General features: G+C 37.7%; 1 non-coding gene across 1 annotated transcript; it reads right to left on the reverse strand.

The window, feature by feature from the left end:
• Positions 1 to 16,383: 16,383 nt before the first annotated feature.
• On the reverse strand, positions 16,384 to 16,490 carry LOC131822333 (U6 spliceosomal RNA). Its single transcript, XR_009350210.1, has one exon. It is a non-coding gene; the product is annotated as a U6 spliceosomal RNA (small nuclear RNA).
• Between the last annotated feature and the right edge of the window lie 320 nt (positions 16,491 to 16,810).

The raw sequence follows: 16,810 nt of genomic DNA on the forward strand, positions 1-16,810 counted from the left end.
TTATTAAATGTACAATATAAAATGATCTAAATGTAAAAGCATCAATAACCTCTTGTTATAGAAGTATAAATATTCTGTACACTATTGAAGTTCAGTTGTTTTCAACATAAAATGGAATGTTATAACTAACATATTTTATATAACCTTACTGGTAAGTATAAAAAAATATGTATTAGATACACAAAAGATTTTGATAAAGAAGTTAAAACATACTGCCACAAAAAGTCATCAGATTACAAAGAGAACAATACAGGAAATAAAAAGCAGAGCATCTACAAAAGAGCAAACAATTAACAGAGAAACAAAACAGATAAACACTGGGGAAAGAAAAAAATTTAAAAAAAAAGGGAAGGGAAGGCAAGCCATAATACACTTAACTATAAGTAACAAACTGTTTGTTTCTGGAGGGGAGATGGGCAGGGGAATGGGCTAAGTCAGTAATAATTATTAGGAGGTCACTTGTGATGAGCATTGAATGTTATATGTAAATGGCAAATTACTAAATTCTACTCCTGAAACTAATATTACACTATATATTAACTAAAATTTAAATAAATCAGGAAATATAAAAGGAATGAAAGGCAATAGTTAAGTCCTTACCTATCAATAATTACTTTAACTGTAAGTGAATGGAATCATCCAGTTGGAAATCATAGAAAGGCTAGAATAGATTAAAAAGACAAACAAAAAACACAAGATCCAACAAAATGTTGCATATAAAAGAATCACCTTAGCTTTAAGGACACACATGGGCAGAGAGAAAAGGGATGGAAAAAGATATTCCAAGCTAATGATAACAAAAGAAAATAAGGGTAGCAATAACTATAACAGACAAAATAGGGTTTATATAAGCTAAAAATCACCACAGTCATTATACAATAAGAAAAGTGTCATCAATTCATCCATACAGTAACTGTAAATAACATGTACCTAATATTGAGCCACATAAATATATAAAACAAATACTAACAAAACAAAAAGGAGAAATAAATAACAATAAAATAGTATCTGGGGACAATAATACCCCACTCCTACATATGGATAGATCATCCAGACAGAAAATCAATAAGAAAATAGTGAATTTAAACACTATGCCTGGACAACTGGGTGGCTCAGTCAGTTAAGCCTTTGCCTTTGGCTCAGGTCGTGATCCCAGGGTCCTGAGATAGAATCCCACATTGGGCTCCCTGCTCAGGAGGGGATCTTCTCCCTCTGTCTCTGCCCTTACCCCTTGCTCATTCTCTCTGCCCTGCTCTCTCTCAAACAAACAAACAAACAAAACAAAACAAAACAAACAAACAAGAACTATGTCAAATGAACCTAACATATTTACAGGATATTCCATCCAATAGTATCATAATAAATATTCTTCTCAAACACACGTGGAAAATTGTCTAGGATAGATCACATTTTAAACCACAAAACAAGAGTCCCCCCAAAATCAATAATATCAAAAGCATATCGAGTATATTTCCAGCCAAAATAATATGAAACTAGAAATCAATACAGAAGGAAATTTGGAAAATTTACAAATACACAGACATACACATTTTTAAACAAACAAAAAATCAAAAAAAGAAGACAAAGTGGGAATAAAAATACATCTTGAGGAAAATAAAAAAATATATACCAAAAAATTATGAGAAGCAGCAAAGCAGTTATAAAAGGAAATTTTATAGGTACAAATATATATAAAAAAAGATTTCAAATAAAGAACTTAATATAACAGCTCAAAAAAAATACAGAAAGAACAAAGTAAACTTAAAAGTAGCAAAAGGAAGGAAAAACATAAAAATTAGGGCAGAAATAAATGAAATATAGAATTAAAAAACTAGAAAGTTTTTTTATTTTTATTTTTTATTTTTTTTATTTTTTTTAAAAAGATTTTATTTATTTATTTGACAGAGAGAAATCACAAGTAGGCAGAGAGAGAGAGAGAGGAGGAAGCAGGCTCCCTGCTGAGCAGAGAGCCCGATGCGGGACTCGATCCCAGGACCCTGAGATCATGACCTGAGCCGAAGGCAGCGGCTTAACCCACTGAGCCACCCAGGCGCCCTAGAAAGTTTTTTTAAATGGTAAATAAAATTAGACTTGGTAATGATAAATAAAAAAAGACAGCTAGACTAACTCAGAAAAAAGAGAGAAGACTCAATAAAATTAGAAATGTAAAAGGAGACATTATAACAGATACCACAGAAATATAAAAGATAACAGACAGTTAAATGCCAGCAAATCAAAAGCCTAGAGGAAATGGACAAATTCCTAGGCACATACAACCTATCAAGACTGAATCATAAGGACATAAAAAATGTGAACAGACCAATAAGGGGTAAGGAGATTGAATCCGTAATAAAAACCTTCTAACAAATAAAAGTCCAGAATCAGATGATGTCCACAGTGAATTCTACCAAACATTTTAAGAAGAAATAATACAAACACTTTTAAAACCGTTCCCCAAAGTTGAAGTGGTTGAAATGCTCCGAGGCACTTTTCAAATCAGCAACAAAAAGAACTACTGGATCATATCCCTGATAAATAAAAAATGTAAAAATTCTCTACAAAATGCTACAAAACTGAATTCACCAGCACATATCAATAAATGTGATGCATTATATTAACAGAATGATCAATAAAAACTCATATGATCAATTCAATATATGCAGAAAAGGCATTTGACAAAATTCAACACACTTTCATAATAAAAATACTCACCAAACTGGGTACAGAAAGAATACACATCAACACAATAAAAACCACATATTCCGTGGAAGGATTCAAGATGGCGGAGAAGTAGCAGGCTGAGACGACATCAGGTTGCAGGAGATCAGCTAGATAGCTTATCGAACCATTGCAAACACCTACAAGTCCAATGGGAGATCAAAGAGAAGGAGAGCAACAATTCTAGAAACAGAAAATTGATCACTTTCTGAAAGGTAGAACCGGCGGAAAAGTGAACCCAAAGAACCGGAAGGTAGACCGCGGGGGGTGGGGGGCAGCTCCCGGCAAGCTGTGGAGCAACTGAGCACAAAATCAGGACTTTTTAAGTTTGATCCACTGAAGGATATCACCCCAGAGGCTAAACCAGAGTGAAGCCCAAGTGGGGTCAGCATAGCCCCAGGTCCCTCAGGGTCACAGAAGGACCAGGGGTATCTGAGTGTCACAGAACTCACAGGTATTAGAGTGGGGAAGCCGGCTACAGAGACAAAGCTGAGGAGTGAGCTCTCAACCCAGGGTTACTTTGAAACAGGCATAGGCAGGGTGAGCTAGGAGCATGGCCAAGGGCCTGGGAGACAGTAGTAATTGAGCTCTTTTCTCCAAGCACGGCCAGAGGCCAGGGAGATGAGAATGACCAAAGACATTTCTCCAAGTGCGAATGACAGAGTGCTTTTCTCCAAGCATGGCCAGAGGCCAGGAAGATGGGAGTGATTAAGCACTTTTCTCTGAAGGTGCACTGAGGAGCGGGGCCCTGAGCTCTCCACTCCTCTGGGCCGGATTGGGAGACCGCCATTATCATTTCATCATCCAGACCTCTACAGAAAGCCTTCAGGGAACAAAAGCTCCCGGATTACTTAGCCCTACCCTAGGTAAGGGCAGGATAAATCCATCTCGGGCAAAGACACCTGAGAATCAATACAAAAGGCCCCTTCCCCAGAAGACCAACAAGAAACCCAGCCAAGATCAACTTCATTTACTAAAGAGAACAGTGGAATTCCAGAGGAAGAGAAAGCAAAACAAGGAATTCATGGCTTTCTCCCAATGATTCTTTAGTCTTGCAGTTATATATTTTTTCTTTTTTCTTCTGCTACTTTTTTTTAAACTTTTACCCAATCGTCTTTCAATGATTTTTTAACGAGTTTATTTTAAAAATACCTTACAAAAATAATAATCTATTTTGAACCTTCATTATTATAGTCATATTTTATCCTCCATTGTATCTAACTATATTTTTTTTACACATACGGTTTTTTCTTCTAAATAATTTGAGGTATAACTTATCCTAATAGACCAAAATATACCCTAAATCTAGCTCCAAGATTGTTCTATTGTCCAGACTGAGCAAATTCTCTCCAGTTTATTTTTCTTTATTGTCCCAACCAACTTGCTCTATCAACTTATTTTTTAGAAATTAAATTTTTTAACTCATTTGTATAGGTTTATTTCATCCCGTCATTGTGCCTACCCTTATATGTTTTTCATCCTTTAAAATCTTTGGAGGTAGTTGCTTCTAAGAGACCAAAATACTCCCAAAATTAAGTGAGTGACCCTGTTCTAGTCACAAGTCTAGTATATATATAATTTTTTCTTTTGTAATATTTTTTTCCTTGTTTTCTTTTTTTTAAACCTTTTTTTCCCCTAGAACTTCTTTTTTATCCTCTTTCGTTCTCCCACAACTTGGGTCTCTTCTGATTTGGTTAAAGCACATTTTCCTGGGGACTTTGCCACCCTTTTAGCATTTTATTTGCTCCTTTATATATTCTTATCTTCTCAAAATGACAAGGTGGAAAAACTCATCACAAGAAAAAGAACAAGAGGCAGTACCAAAGGCTAGGGACCTAATCAAAACAGACATTGGTAATATGACAGAACTAGAGTTCAGAATGACAACTCTCAGGGTTCTAGCTGGGCTCGAAAAAGGCATGGAAGATATTAGAGAAACCCTCTCCAGAGAGATAAAAGCCCTTTCTAGAGAAATAAAAGATCTAAAATCTAACCAAATTGAAATCAAAAGAGCTATTAATGAGGCGCAATAAAAAATGGAAGTTCTGAGGAGGAGTCAAGATGGCGGAGAAGTAGCAAGCTGAGACTGCTTCAGCTAGCCGGAGATCAGCTAGATAGCTTATCTAAAGATTGCAAACACCTGAAAATCCATCGGCAGATCGAAGAGAAGAAGAACAGCAATTCTGGAAACAGAAAAACAACCACTTTCTGAAAGGTAGGACCGGCGGAGAAGTGAATCCAAAGCGACGGGAAGATAGACCCCGGGGGGAGGGGCCGGCTCCCGGCAAGCGGCGGAGCAACCGCGCACAAAATCAGGACTTTTAAAAGTCTGTTCCGCTGAGGGACATCGCTCCAGAGGCTAAACCGGAGCGAAGCCCACGCGGGGTCAGCGTGGCCTCAGGTCCCGCAGGGTCACAGAAGGATCGGGGGTGTCTGAGTGTCGCAGAGCTTGCGGGTATTGGAACGGGAAAGCCGGCTACAGAGACAGAGCCGACAGTAAGCTCGCAGCTCCGTGTTACCTTGAACCGGTCGCAGGCTCGGTGAGCTCGGAGCGCAGCCGGAGGTCAGGCAGACGGGAGTAACTGGGCGCTGTTCTCTGAGGGCGCACTGAGGAGTGGGGCCCTGGGCTCTCGGCTCCTCCGGGCCGGAGACCAGGAGGCCGCCATTTGTATTCCCGTCCTCTGGAACTCTACGGAAAGCGCTCAGGGAACAAAAGCTCCTGAAAGCAAACCCGAGCGGATTACTCACCCCGGCCCCGGGTAAGGGCGGTGTAATTCCGCCTGGGGCAAAGACACTTGAAAATCACTACAACAGGCCCCTCCCCCAGAAGATCAACAAGAAATCCAGCCGAGACCAAGCTCACCTACCAAGGAGTGCGGTTTCAATACCAAGGAGAGCAGCAGAATTCCAGAGGAGGAGAAAGCCAAGCACGGAACTCATGGCTTTTTTCCTGTGATTTTTTTTAGTCTTGCAGTTAATTTAATTTTTTCTTTTTCATTTTTTTTTTTTTTCTTTTTCTCGCCTTCGGGTAAAATTTTTTTTTTTTTTAACTGTTACCTTTTTCTTTTTTAACGATTTTTTACTAGTTTATCTAATATATATATATATTTTTTTACATTTTTCTTAGGTGTTTTCTTTTTTAAAAAAAAAATTCTTTTCTTTTTTTTTTTTTTTTTTTTTTTTTTTTCTTTTTTCTTTCTTCCTTTTTGAACCTCTTTTTATCCCCTTTCTCCCCACTCACGATTTTGGATCTCTTCTAATTTGGCTAAAGCATATTTTCCTGGGGTTGTTGCCACCCTTTTAGTATTTTACTTGCCCCTTCATTTACTCTTATCTGGACAAAATGACAAGACGTAAAAATTCACCACAAAAAAAAGAACAAGAGGCAGTACCGAAAGCTAGGGACCTAATCAATACAGACATCGGTAATATGTCAGATCTAGAGTTCAGAATGACAATTCTCAAGGTTCTAGCCGGGCTCGAAAAAGGCATGGAAGATATTAGAGAAACCCTCTCGAGAGATATAAAAGCCCTTTCTGGAGAAATAAAAGAACTAAAATCTAACCAAGTTGAAATCAAAAAAGCTATTAATGAGGTGCAATCAAAAATGGAGGCTCTCACTGCTAGGATAAATGAGGCAGAAGAAAGAATTAGTGATATAGAAGACCAAATGACAGAGAATAAAGAAGCTGATCAAAAGAGGGACAAACAGCTACTGGACCACGAGGGGAGAATTCGAGAAATAAGTGACACCATAAGACGAAACAACATTAGAATAATTGGGATTCCAGAAGAAGAAGAAAGTGAGAGGGGAGCAGAAGGTATACTGGAGAGAATTATTGGGGAGAATTTCCCCAATATGGCAAAGGGAACAAGCATCAAAATTCAGGAGGTTCAGAGAATGCCCCTCAAAATAAATAAGAATAGGCCCACACCCCGTCACATAATAGTAAAATTTACAAGTCTCAATGACAAAGAGAAAATCCTGAAAGCAGCCCGGGAAAAGAAGTCTGTAACATACAATGGTAAAAATATTAGATTGGCAGCTGACTTATCCACAGAGACCTGGCAGGCCAGAAAGAGCTGGCATGATATTTTCAGAGCACTAAACGAGAAAAACATGCAGCCAAGAATACTATATCCAGCTAGGCTATCATTGAAAATAGAAGGAGAGATTAAAAGCTTCCAGGACAAACAACAACTGAAAGAATTTGCAAATACCAAACCAGCTCTACAGGAAATATTGAAAGGGGTCCTCTAAGCAAAGAGAGAGCCTACAAGTGGTAGATCAGAAAGGAACAGAGACCATATACAGTAACAGTCACCTTACAGGCAATACAATGGCACTAAATTCATATCTCTCAATAGTTACCCTGAATGTGAATGGGCTAAATGCCCCTGTCAAAAGACACAGGGTATCAGAATGGATAAAAAAACAAAACCCATCTATATGTTGCCTCCAAGAAACACATTTTAAGCCCGAAGACACCTCCAGATTTAAAGTGAGGGGGTGGAAAAGAATTTACCATGCTAATGGACATCAGAAGAAAGCAGGAGTGGCAATCCTTATATCAGATCAATTAGATTTTAAGCCAAAGACTGTAATAAGAGATGAGGAAGGACACTATATCATACTCAAAGGGTCTGTCCAACAAGAAGATTTAACAATTTTAAATATCTATGCCCCCAACGTGGGAGCAGCCAACTATATAAACCAATTAATAACAAAATCAAAGAAACACATAAACAACAATACAATAATAGTAGGGGACTTTAATATTCCCCTCACTGAAATGGACAGGTCATCCAAGCAAAAGATCAGCAAGGAAATAAAGGCCTTAAATGACACACTGGACCAGATGGACATCACAGATATATTCAGAATATTTCATCCCAAAGCAACAGAATACACATTCTTCTCTAGTGCACATGGTACATTCTCCAGAATAGATCACATCCTCGGTCCTAAATCAGGACTCAACCGGTATCAAAAGATTGGGATCATTCCCTGCATATTTTCAGACCACAATGCTCTAAAGCTAGAACTCAACCACAAAAGGAAGTTTGGAAAGAACCCAAATACATGGAGACTAAACAGTATCCTTCTAAAGAATGAATGGGTCAACCGGGAAATTAAAGAAGAATTGAAAAAAATCATGGAAACAAATGATAATGAAAATACAACGGTTCAAAATCTGTGGGACACAACAAAGGCAGTCCTGAGAGGAAAATATATAGCGGTACAAGCCTTTCTCAAGAAACAAGAAAGGTCTCAGGTACACAACCTAACCCTACACCTAAAGGAGCTGGAGAAGGAACAAGAAAGAAACCCTAAGCCCAGCAGGAGAAGAGAAATCATAAAGATCAGAGCAGAAATCAATGAAATAGAAACCAAAAAAACAATAGAACAAATCAACGAAACTAGGAGCTGGTTCTTTGAAAGAATTAATAAAATTGATAAACCCCTGGCCCGACTTATCAAAAAGAAAAGAGAAAGGACCCAAATAAATAAAATCATGAATGAAAGAGGAGAGATCACAACTAACACCAAGGAAATACAAACTATTATAAGAACATACTATGAGCAACTCTACGGCAATAAATTTGACAATCTGGAAGAAATGGATGCATTCCTAGAAACATATAAACTACCACAACTGAACCATGAAGAAATAGAAAGCCTGAACAGACCCATAACCAGTAAGGAGATTGAAACAGTCATTAAAAATCTCCAAACAAACAAAAGCCCAGGGCCAGACGGCTTCCCGGGGGAATTCTACCAAACATTTAAAGAAGAACTAATTCCTATTCTCCTGAAACTGTTCCAAAAAATAGAAATGGAAGGAAAACTTCCAAACTCATTTTATGAGGCCAGCATCACCTTGATCCCAAAACCAGACAAGGATCCCACCAAAAAAGAGAGCTATAGACCGATATCCTTGATGAACACAGATGCGAAAATACTCAACAAAATACTAGCCAATAGGATTCAACAGTACATTAAAAAGATTATTCACCACGACCAAGTGGGATTTATTCCAGGGCTGCAAGGTTGGTTCAACATCCGCAAATCAGTCAATGTGATACAACACATCAATAAAAGTAAGAACAAGAACCATATGATACTCTCAATAGATGCTGAAAAAGCATTTGACAAAGTACAACATCCCTTCCTGATCAAAACTCTTCAAAGTGTAGGGATAGAGGGCACATACCTCAATATCATCAAAGCCATCTATGAAAAACCCACCGCAAATATCATTCTCAATGGAGAAAAACTGAAAGCTTTTCCGCTAAGGTCAGGAACACGGCAGGGATGTCCATTATCACCACTGCTATTCAACATCGTACTAGAGGTCCTAGCCTCAGCAATCAGACAACAAAAGGAAATTAAAGGCATCCAAATCGGCAAAGAAGAAGTCAAATTATCACTCTTCGCAGATGATATGATACTATATGTGGAAAACCCAAAAGACTCCACTCCAAAACTGCTAGAACTTATACAGGAATTCAGTAAAGTGTCAGGATATAAAATCAATGCACAGAAATCAGTTGCATTTCTCTACACCAACAGCAAGACAGAAGAAAGAGATATTAAGGAGTCAATCCCATTTACAATTGCATCCAAAACCATAAGATACCTAGGAATAAACCTAACCAAAGAGACACAGAATCTATACTCAGAAAACTATAAAGTACTCATGAAAGAAATTGAGGAAGACACAAAGAAATGGAAAAATGTTCCATGCTCCTGGATTGGAAGAATAAATATTGTGAAAATGTCTATGCTACCTAAAGCAATCTACACATTTAATGCAATTCCTATCAAAGTACCATCCATCTTTTTCAAAGAAATGGAACAAATAATTCTAAAATTTATATGGAACCAGAAAAGACCTCGAATAGCCAAAGGGATATTGAAAAAGAAAGCCAACGTTGGTGGCATCACAATTCCGGACTTCAAGCTCTATTACAAAGCTGTCATCATCAAGACAGCATGGTACTGGCACAAAAACAGACACATAGATCAATGGAACAGAATAGAGAGCCCAGAAATAGACCCTCAACTCTATGGTCAACTAATCTTCGACAAAGCAGGAAAGAATGTCCAATGGAAAAAAGACAGCCTTTTCAATAAATGGTGCTGGGAAAATTGGACAGCCACATGCAGAAAAATGAAATTGGACCATTTCCTTACACCACACACAAAAATAGACTCAAAATGGATGAAGGACCTCAATGTACGAAAGGAATCCATCAAAATCCTTGAGGAGAACACGGGCAGCAACCTCTTCGACCTCTGCCGCAGCAACATCTTCCTAGGAACAACGCAAAAGGCAAGGGAAGCAAGGGAAAAAATGAACTACTGGGATTTCATCAAGATCAAAAGCTTTTGCACAGCAAAGGAAACAGTCAACAAAATCAAAAGACAACTGACAGAATGGGAGAAGATATTTGCAAACGACATATCAGATAAAGGACTAGTGTCCAGAATCTATAAAGAACTTAGCAAACTCAACACCCAAAGAACAAATAATCCAATCAAGAAATGGGCAGAAGACATGAACAGACATTTCTGCAAAGAAGACATCCAGATGGCCAACAGACACATGAAAAAGTGCTCCATATCACTTGGCATCAGGGAAATACAAATCAAAACCACAATGAGATATCACCTCACACCAGTCAGAATGGCTAAAATCAACAAGTCAGGAAATGACAGATGCTGGCGAGGATGCGGAGAAAGGGGAACCCTCCTACACTGTTGGTGGGAATGCAAGCTGGTGCAGCCACTCTGGAAAACAGCATGGAGGTTCCTCAAAATGTTGAAAATAGAACTGCCCTATGACCCAGCAATTGCACTATTGGGTATTTACCCTAAAGATACAAATGTAGTGATCCAAAGGGACACATGCACCCGAATGTTTATAGCAGCAATGTCCACAATAGCCAAACTATGGAAAGAACCTAGATGTCCATCAACAGATGAATGGATCAAGAAGATGTGGTATATATACACAATGGAATACTATGCAGCCATCAAAAGAAATGAAATCTTGCCATTTGCAACAACATGGATGGAACTAGAGCGTATCATGCTTAGCGAAATAAGTCAAGCAGAGAAAGACAACTATCATATGATCTCCCTGATATGAGGAAGTGGTGATGCAACATGGAGGCTTAAGTGGGTAGAAGAATAAATGAAACAAGATGGGATTGGGAGGGAGACAAACCATAAGTGACTCTTAATCTCACAAAACAAACTGAGGGTTGCCGGGGGGAGGGGGTTGGGGAGAAGGGGGTGGGATTATGGACATTGGGGAGGGTATGTGATTTGGTGAGTGCTGTGAAGTGTGTAAACCTGGTGATTCACAGACCTGGGGATAAAAATATATGTATATAAAAAATATATGTTTATAAAAAATAAAAAATAAAAAAAAAAAAAAAAAAAAAAAATGGAAGTTCTTACTGCTAGGATAAATGAGGCAAAAGAATTAGTGATACACAAGACCAAATGATGGAGAATAAAGAAGCTGAGCAAAAGAGAGACAAACAAATACTGGACCATGAGGAGAGAATTTGAGAGATAAGTGAGACCATAAGACGACAAAACATTAGAATAATTGGGATGCCAGAAGAAGAAGAAAGAGAGAGGGGAGCAGAAGGTATATTGGAGAGAATTTTTGTAGGGAATTTCACTAATATGGCAAAGGGAACAAACATCAAAATCCAGGAGATGCAAAGAATGACCCTTCAAATCAATAAAAATAGGTCCACACCCCGTAACCTGATAGTAAAATTTACAACTGTTAACGACAAAGAGAAAATCCTGAAAGCAGCCTAGGAGAAGAAGTCTGTATTGTACAACAGTAAAAACATTTGATTGGCAGCATACTTATCCACAGACACCTGGCAGGCCAGAAAGACCTGGCATGATATCTTCAGAGTGTTAAGTGAGTAAAACATGCAGCCAAGAATACTATATACAGCTAGGCTATCATTGAAAATAGAAGGAGAGATTAAAAAGCTACCAGGACAAACAAAAGCTGAAAGAATTTGCAAACGACAAACCAACTCTCCAGGAAATATTGAAAAGAGTCCTCTAAGCAAAGAGAGAGCCTAAAAGTAGTAGATCAGAAAGGAACAGAAACAATATACAGTAACAGTCACATTATAGGCAATACAATGCCACTAAATTCATATCTCTCAATAGTTACCCTGAATGTAAATGGCCTAAATGCACCAATCAAAAGACACAGGGTATCAGAATGGATAAAAAGCAAAACCCGTCAATATGCTGCCCAAGAAACTCATCATAGACCCGAAGATACCCCCAGATTTAAAGAGAGGGGGTGGAAAACAATGTACCATGCTAATGGACATCAGAAGAAAGTTTGGGTGGCAGTCCTTATATCAGATCAATTAGATTTTAGGCCAAAGACTATAATAAGAGATGAGGAAGGACACTATATCATACTCAAAGGGTCTGTCCAACAAGAAGACCTAACAATTTTAAATATCTATGTCCTTAACATGGGAGCAGCCAACTAAATAAACCAATTAATAACAAAATCAAAGAAACACATCGACAATAATAAAATAATAGTAGGGGAATTTAACACTCCCCTCATTGAAATGGACAGATCATCCAAGCAACAGATCAACAAGGAAAAAGGCCTTAAATGACACACTGGACAAGATGGGCATCACAGGTATGTATATTCAACACATTCCATCCCAAAATAACAGATACACATTCTTCTCTAGTGCACATGGAACATTCTCCAAAATAGACCACATCCTGGGTCATGAATCAGATCTCAACCATTATCAAAAGACTGGGATCATCCCCTGCATATTCTCAGACCACAGTGCTCTGAAACTAGAACTCAATCACAAGAGGAATCTTGGAAAAAACACAAATACATGGAGACTAAACCGAATCCTTCTAAAAAATGAATTGGTCAACCAGGAAATTAAAGAAGATTGAAAAAAATTCATGGAAACAAATGATAATGAAAACAAAAGTGTTCAAGATCTGTGGGATACAGCAAAGGCAGTCCTGAGAGGAAAATATAAAGCTATACAAGCCTTTCTCAAGAAACAAGAAAGAGCTCAAATACACAAAATAATCCTACACCTAAAGGAGTTGGAGAAAGAACAACAAAGAAAGCCTAAACCCAGCAAGAGAAGAGGAATAATAAAGATCAGAGCAGAAATCAATGAAATAGAAACCAACAAAACAAAACAAAACACTACCAACAAAAAAAAAAAAAACAATAGAACAAATTAATGAAACTAGGAGCTGGTTCTTTGAAAGAATTAATAAGATTGATAAACCCCTTTCCAGACTTATCAAAAAGAAAAGAGAAAGGACCCAAATAAATAAAATCATGGATGAAAGAGGAGAGATCACAACCAACACCAAAGAAATACAAACAATTATAAGAACATACTATGAACAACTCTACGTCAACAAATTCAAAAATCTGGAAGAAATGGGTACATTCCTAGAGACATATAAACTACCACAACTGAACCAGGAAGAAATAGAAAACCTGAACAGACCCATAACCAGTACGGACATTGAAACAGTCATCAAAAATCTCCAAACAAACAAAAGCCCCGGGCCAGATGGCTTCCCAGGGGAATTCTACCAAACTTTTAAAGAAGAATTAATTCCTATTCTCCTGAAACGGTTCCCAAAAAATAGAAATGGAAGGAAAACTTCCAAACTCGTTTTTTCTGAGGCCAGCATCACCTTGATCCCCAAACCAGACAAGGATCCCATCAATAAAGAGAACTTCAGACCAATATCCTTGATGAACACAGATGCGAAAATTCTCACCAAAATACTAGCCAATAGGATTCAACAGTACATTAAAAGGATTATTCACCACGACCAAGTGGGATTTATTCCAAGGCTACAAGGTTGGTTCAACATCTGCAAATCAATCAATGTGATACAACACATTAATAAAAGAAAGAACAAAAACCACATGATATTCTCCATAGATGCTGAAAAAGCATTTGACAAAGTGCAGTTTCCTTTCCTGATTAAAACTTTCAAAGTGTAGGGATAGAGGGCACATATTATCAATATTATCAAAGCCATCTATGAAAAACCCACTGCAAATACCATTCTCAATGGAGAAAAACTCAATCCTATTCCGCTGGTGTCAGGAACATGGCAGGGATGTCCGTTATCATGACACTGCTGTTGAACATCGTACTAGAAGTCCTAGCCTCAGCAATCAGACAACAAAAAGAAATTAAAGTCATTCAAATTTTTCCAGTTGGCAAAAGAGAAATCAAACTATCACTGTTTGCAGATGATATGATACTGTATGTGGAAAACTTAAAGGACTCCACTCAAAATCTGCTCTAACTTGTATAGGAATTCTGTAAAGTGTCAGGATATAAAATCAATGCACAGAAATTGGTTGCATTTTTTTTATACCAACAAGACAGAAGAAATAGAAATTAAGGAGTGAATCCCATTTACAATTGCACCCCAAACCCTAAGATACCTAGGAATAAACCTAACCAAAGAGACAAAGAATTTATACTCAGAAAACTCTAAAGTGCTCATGAAAGAAATTGAAGAAGACACAAAGAAATGGAAATATGTTCCATGCTCCTGTATTGGAAGAACAAATATTGTAAAAATGTCTATGCTACCTAAAGCAATCTACACATTTAATGCAATCCCTATCAAAATTCCATCCATTTTTTTCAAAGAAATGGGACAAATAATCCTAAAATATATATAGAACCAGAAAAGACCTCGAGTAGCCAGAGGAATATTGAAAAAGAAAGCCAAAGTTGTTGGCATCACAATTCCAGACTTCAAGCTCTATTACAAAGTTGTCATCATCAAGATAGTAGGGAACTGTCACAAAAACAGACATAGATCAATGGAACAGAATAGAGAGCCCAGAAATAAACCCTCAACTCTATGGTCAACTAATCTTCAACAAAACAGGAAGGAATGTCCAATGGAAAAAAGACAGCCTCTTCAACAAAAGGTGTTGGGAAAATGGAACAGCCACATGCAGAAAAATGAAATTGGACCATTTCCTTACACCATACATGAAAATAGACTGGAAATGGATGAAGAAGCATAATGTGAGAAAGGAATCCATCAAAATCCTTGAGGAGAGAACAGGTAGCAACCTCTTTGACCTCAGCAGCAGCAACTTCTTCCTAGGAACATCGCCAAAGGCAAGGGAAGCAAGGGCAAAAATGAACTACTGGGATTTCATCAGATCAAAAAGCTTTTACACAGCAAAGGAAACAGTTAACAAAGCCAAAAGTTAACTGTCAGAATGAGAGAAGATATTTGCAAATGACATACCAGATAAAGGGCCAGTACCCCAAATCTATAAAGAGCTTATCAAACTCAACACCCTAAGACCAAATAATCCAATGAAGAAATGGGCAGAGGACATGAATATACATTTCTGCAAAGAATACTTCCAAATGGCCAACAGACACATGAAAAAATGCTCCACATCACTCGGCATCAGGGAAATACAAGTCAAAACCAGAATGAGATACCAACTCACACCTTTCAGAATGGCTAAAATGAACAAGTCAGTCAATGACAGATGCTGGCGAGGATGTGGAGAAAGGGGAACCCTCCTACACTGTACATGGGAATGCAAGCTGGTGCAACCACTCCGGAAAACAGCGTGGAAGTTCCTCAAAACGCTGAAAATAGAACTACCCTATGACCCAGTGATCGTATTACTGGGTATATACCCTAAATATACAAACGTGGCATTCTGAATGGGCACATAAACCCAAATGTTTATAGCAGCAATGTCCACAATAGTTAAACTATGAAAAGAATCTAAATGTCCTTCCACAGATGAATCAATAAATAAGATGTGGTATATATGTGCAATGGAATACTATGCAGCCATCAAAAGTAATGAAATCCTGCTATTTGTGATGACGTGGATGAATCTAGAGGGTATTATGCTTGGCGAAATAAATCAATCTGAGAAAGACAACTATCATATGATCTCCCTGATATGATGAAGTGGAGATGCAACATAGGCGGTTTGGGGGGTACGAAAAGAAAAATAAAAGAAGATGGGATTGAGAGGGACACAAACCATAAAACACTGAATCTCACAAAAGAGACTGAGGGTTGTTGGGGGGAGTTGTTTTGGGAGAGGAGGGTGGGCGTATGGATTGGGGAGGGTATGTGCTATGGTGAGTGCTGTGAAATGTGTAAACCTGGTGATTCACAGACCTGTACCCCTAGGGATAAAAACGCATTATATGTTTATAAAAAAATTTTAAAAATCCATTAAAAAAAACACATATTGCAATCCCAGAGCTAATCTCATATTCAATCAAAAAAGTTTGATAGTTTTCCCCTTAAAGATCAGAAACAAGACAAGTGTGTCCACTTTCACTACTCTCATTTGACATAGTACTGGATGTCCTAGCCAGAGAAACAAGGAGCACAAAGAAATAAAAGACTCCAAAAAAAAAGGAAGAAGTAAAATTTTCTTTTTTTGGATAACATGAACTTACATGTAAAAAAATCCTAAAAACTTCACAAAAAACATTTGAATAAACAAATTTAGTAAAGCTGCCAAATACAAGATCAATATATAAAAGACAAGAATTTTTTTGTTTTGTTTTGTTTTTAATATGGAATGCTTCCCAGTTTTTCATGTCATCCTTGTTCAGTGATCACGCTAATCTTCTCTGCATCATTCTAATTTTAGTATATGTGCTGCCAAAGTAAGCACAAGACAGGGGCATTTTAACACTCTAATGATGTACTATCTGAAAAAATAAAGAAAACAATCTAATTCACAATAGTATCAAAAATAATAAAATACTTAGGAAAAGATTTATCTAAGAAGATGAAAGATCTGTACCCCATAAACTATGACATTGATAAAGAAATTGAAGGAGATACAAATGGAAAGATAGCCCATATTTATGAACGGTAAGAATTAACATTGTTAAAATGTCCATACTACCAGAAACCATCTGTAAATTCTATTCCTATCAAAAATCCAAAGTTAGGGGCTCCTGGGTGGCTCAGTGGGTTAAGCCGCTGCCT

This window comes from Mustela lutreola, chromosome X (genome assembly GCF_030435805.1).
Source record: "Mustela lutreola isolate mMusLut2 chromosome X, mMusLut2.pri, whole genome shotgun sequence".
Classification (NCBI taxonomy): domain Eukaryota; kingdom Metazoa; phylum Chordata; class Mammalia; order Carnivora; family Mustelidae; genus Mustela; species Mustela lutreola.